Here is a 5220-nt window from a genome sequence, read left to right as displayed (position 1 = left end):
CACCTAAAATCAAAGGCGACCAAAAATATATTCTGTGCATTCTTCTACTTTTAAAAGGTCAGATGATTCTTGTTCTGTAGAAAATATACAAATATTTAAAAACAGCAAAATAAAAATCAAAGAATAACACCAAAAAAATCCTATATTGAACTGAGGAAAATTTACTCATTAATAATTACTTGTACTGCTCAATCAATTGACAAGGGATGCACACTGGAATATTAATAGTAGAAAAAATTTAAGTAATGTCTTGATTGTGGATTGTTCACTAATCTTTATATTTATTAAAATTATATTTTTGGTACACATTTAGTAATAAATCTGTTTATAAGGTGGGTTTTTTAAGAAGAAAGTGTTAAGTATATTAGAGACTGGGCTTATTAGCTGAGCTCGCAAAACCTTCAAAGGAAGGCAACCAATGGAGAATTGTTTACTAGTGTGGTGATTTCTGATACAAATACTTTTTACATTTTCTTTTGTTGTCTGCATTACTTTAGCTTGATTAATTTATGAGTTTCCCCCACTAAAGCCAAATAACTTTTTGTTGAAGCAAAAGCAAAGTGACGAATTGTTAAGATTAGTTTGTGTCTATCCTTAAAAGCCAAGTTTCTAAGTACTTAAAGTACTTTACTAAAACTTCAGGTTTGTCATATGAATTCCTATTGTTTTCTTGAAACTTTGTATTATATCATTTTATTATGTTTCTTCATTAATACTTTTCCCTATGCATCTAACATCAATTTTATTTTAATCTCTTAAATATTTAATGCAAATGAATTAGGTATTTTACAAAAAGAATTTTTACTGACCAATTCCTATCTGTTATGACCTCACCAAACCTAGCAGCTGTGGACTCTACTTTATCCTGTTGAATCTCCATCTTCCTTCCAGTCCTCACTTTCACCTGCAGCCTTGGATCAGATAATCACCCCATACCCCACAGCTCTAGTGAGGCCTACTCCATCCCTGGACACCCAGGTCAACCAAGACCAGAGAAAACCAGATGGAAAAAGGTAACTACAAGAACATAATCAATAGAAACCAATGCAGTTTGGTACCATCAGAATCCCTCTCTGACTAGAGGAAGTCTTATATATTCTAACACACCTGAAGAACAGAACTGTGACCCTGAATCTCATAAAGATGATAGAAGATGTTAAAAAGCATATAAACAATATAGAAAAACACAATCAAACAGGTAGAAGTTCTTAAAGATAAAATAAATAAATTCCTTAAGAAAATACAGTAAAATACAATCAAACAGGAGAAAGAAATGAATAAAATGGTCCAAGATCTAAAAATGAAAATAAAAGCAATTAAAAAAGAACATAAATGGAAGTAATCCAAGAGAAGGAAACCCTAGGAAAGAGAACATGAGCTACAGATGCAAATATCACCAACAGAATATAAGAAATAGAAGAGATAATCTCAGGCATAGAAGATACCATAGAAGAAATTGATACATCAGTCAAAGAAAGTGCCAAAAATAAAAAGTTCCTAACTCAAAACATCCAAAATATTGGGATATTACAAAAATACAAAAAAAAAAATCTAAGAATAATAGGAATAAGAGAGATTGAAGATTCCCAATTGAAAATGCCAGAAAAAAAATCAACAAAATCATAGAAGAAAACACCCCTAGCCTAAAGAAAGAGATGGTAATAAACATAAAGAAGCTTACATAGAACCAAATAGATTGGACCAGAAAAGAAAATCCTCCCATCACATAATAACCAAAACTCTAAATGTACAGAATAAAAAAAGAATACTAAAAGCTGCAAGAAGAAAAGGCAAAGTAGTATACAAAGGCTGAGATAACAGAATTACACCTAACTCACAGTAGAGACTCTAAAATCAAGATGATGCTGGGCAGATGTCTTGCAGACCCTAAGAGACCACAGATGTTAGCCCAGACTAATATACCAAGCAAAACTATCAATCTCTATATATGGAGAACCCAAGATATTCCATACATATTTCATAACAAAACTAAATTGAAACAATTTCTTTCAATTAACACAGCCCTACAGCAGATATTAGAAGGAAAACTCTAATACAAAAAGTATAACTACACCAAAGAAAACATAAGAAATTAATCATCTCACAGCAAAACCAAAAGATGAGAGTCTTACAACCTCTAACCTCAAAATAACAGGAATTAGTTGATATTGGTCACTAATATCTCTCAATATCCATGGACTCAATTTACCAATATAAAGTCACAGACCAATAGATTGGATACATAAATAGGATTCATCATTTTGTTGTATAAAACAAACATGCTCAGCAATAAAGATAGACATTACCTCAGAGTAAAGGACTTGAAAATGTTTTCCAAACAAATGAACCCACAAAACAAGTTGAAGTAGCCATTCTAATATTTAATAAAACAAAATTTCAAGCAAAAGAAATCAAAAGAGATGTAGAAGTATATTTCATGGAAAAGTACACCAAGATGACCTCTAAATTCTGAACATCTATGCCTCAACTGCAAGAACACACACATTTGTAAGAGAAAAGTTACTAAACCTCAAAACACACATTGAATCTCACACAATAACAGAGACTTCAACACCACCATTTTCACCCCTTCAACACTAACACCAATTGGCAGGTCAAAGAAATAGAACAATAAACAGAGAAACAATAAAACTAAAAAATGCACTGAATCAAATGGATTTAACAGATATCAAGAGAATATTTAACATAAAAGATTAATATACTTCATCTGTGGACCTCACAATATTCTCCAAAATTCACCATATAATTGGACACAAAGGAAAGAAAGAAAGAGAGAAAGAGAAAGAGAAAGAAAGAAAGAAAGAAAGAAAGCAAAAGAAAAAAGAAAAAATGGAAAAAAGGACTCCACAAACACAAGAAGATCAAAATAACACCTAGCATTCTATTAGGTCACTACTGATTAAGGTGAACTTCAAAAAAAAAAAAAAAAAAAAAAAGAACAACAACAAAAAAAATCCAGAAAGCCCACATACTCATGGAAACTGAACAACAACACTACTCAATGATCAAGTTGACAGAGAAATAAATAAAGGAATTAAAGACTTTCTAGAATTCAATAAAAATGAAAGCATACCATGCCCAAACTTATAGGACACAATGAAAGCAGTACTAAGAGGAAATTCATATCACTAAATGCCTTCAGAAAGAAATTAGACCCAGGCGGCTACTGAAGATGGCGGAGGGACAGGTTCTAGTATTGGTTGGCCGAGGCCATCTTCTGTGCCGCCGGGCAGCCATTGTGGCCAAGCAGGTATTGCTGGGCCGGAAGGTGGTGGTTGTACGCTGTGAGGGCATCAATATTTCTGGAAATTTCTACAGAAACAAGTTAAAGTATCTGGCCTTTCTCTGAAAGCAGATGAATACCAACCCCTCTCGAGACCCCTACCACTTCTGAGCCCCAAGCCGTATCTTTTGGCGCACTGTGCGAGGCATGCTGCCCCACAAGATCAAGAGAGGCCAGGGTGCCCTGGAACGCCTCAAGGTGTTGGATGGGATCCCTCCACCCTATGACAAGAAAAAGAAGATGGTGGTCCCTGCCGCCCTCAAGGTTGTGCGGCTGAAGCCTACCAGAAAGTTTGCTTACCTGGGGCGTCTGGCTCATGAGGTCCAGTGGAAGTACCAGGCGATGACAGCCACTTTGGAGGAGAAACAGAAGGAAAAGGACAAGATTCACTATAGGAAGAAGAAGCAGCTCTTGAGGCTACGGAAACAGGCAGAAAAGAATGTGGAGAAGAAAGTCTGCAAGTTCACAGAGGTCCTTAAGACCAATGGATTCCTGGTGTGAACCCAATAAAGACTGTTTGTGCCCCCCCCCAAAAAAAAGAAGAAGAAGAAAGAAAGAAATTAGAAAGATCTCTTCCTAGCAACTTAACAGCACAACTGAGTCCTCTAGAACAAGAAGAAGCAAACACACCCATGAGGAGTCGACTACAGGAAATAGTTAAACTTGGGGCTGAAAATAATCAATTAGAAACAAAGAAAACAATACAAAGAAAGGAAAAAACCAACAGTAGGTTCTTTGAGAAAATCAGTAAGATGGATTAAAAACTTAGCCAATCTAACTAAAACGCACAGAGACAGTATCCAAATCGACAAAATTTGAAATGAAAATAGAGATTTATATGAGAAACTGAGAAACGATTAGGTCTTACTACAAAAGCCTGAACTCCACAAAACTGGGAAATCTAAATGAAATAAATAAATTTTTATATAGATATCGCTTACCAAAGTTAAATCAAGATCAGGTAGGCTGTACAGTCTCATAAACCTTCAGGAAATAGAGCTTGTATTTAAATCCTCCCAACCAAAAAAATTTCATGGCCAGATGATCTTACTGTAAAATTCTACCAGTCTTTCAAAGAAAGGCTGCCACCAACATTCCTCAAACTATTCCACAAATTAGAAACAGAAGGAGCACTACCTACTTCATTCTGTGAAGCAACAGTTACTCTGACAACTAAACCATGCAAAGACTCAACAAAGAAAGAGAACTTCAGAGCAATTTCACCTTTGAACATTGACACAAAATTATCAATAAAATTATAGAAAATCAAATCTAGAAATGCATCAAAAATATCATTCACCATGATCAAATAGGCTTCATCTCAAGTATGCAGGGATGGCTCCGTATATGAAAATTCATCAATGTCATCTACTATATAAACAAACTGAATGAAAACATAAACACATGATAATAGCCTTAGGTGGTAAAAAAGCATTTTACAATATCCAACATCGCTCATGTTTAAAAGTCTTGGAGAGGCCAGGGATTCATGGCACATGCCTAATCATAACAAAAGCAATATATCACAAGCTACTAGGCAATATCAAATTAATGGGAGAGAAAAAGCAGTACCACTAAAATCAGGAATGAGACAAGGCTGCTCACTCTCTCCCTATCTATTCAACATAATACTTGAGATTATAGCTAGAGCAATAAGATAACAAAAGGAGAGCAAGGGGATACAAATTGGAACGAAGAAGTCAAAGTCTCAGTATTCACAGATGATAATACCTTCAAAAAATGGCTGGAAACAAAATAAACTAAAAACAATCAGTAGCCTTGATTATACAAATGATAAATTCTCTGAGAAAAAATAGGGAAAAATACCCTCCATAATAGCCACAAATAATAGGATACAATGGAGCTTCTAAGGTAAGATTTTGTTTTGTTTTCTGTTGGTTTGTTTTGTTTCCTTG

The 5220-nt window shown here is 34.6% G+C and overlaps 1 pseudogene; it reads left to right on the top strand.

The window, feature by feature from the left end:
- Positions 1 to 3193: 3193 nt before the first annotated feature.
- On the top strand, positions 3194 to 3805 carry LOC114614582 (annotated as a pseudogene).
- Positions 3806 to 5220: the final 1415 nt, after the last annotated feature.

The sequence above is a fragment of the Grammomys surdaster genome, unplaced genomic scaffold (assembly GCF_004785775.1).
Source record: "Grammomys surdaster isolate TR1022 unplaced genomic scaffold, NIH_TR_1.0 126391, whole genome shotgun sequence".
NCBI classification, from domain to species: domain Eukaryota; kingdom Metazoa; phylum Chordata; class Mammalia; order Rodentia; family Muridae; genus Grammomys; species Grammomys surdaster.
Note: the sequence above shows the minus strand (reverse complement) of the source record. Positions and strands in the feature narration are given on the sequence as shown.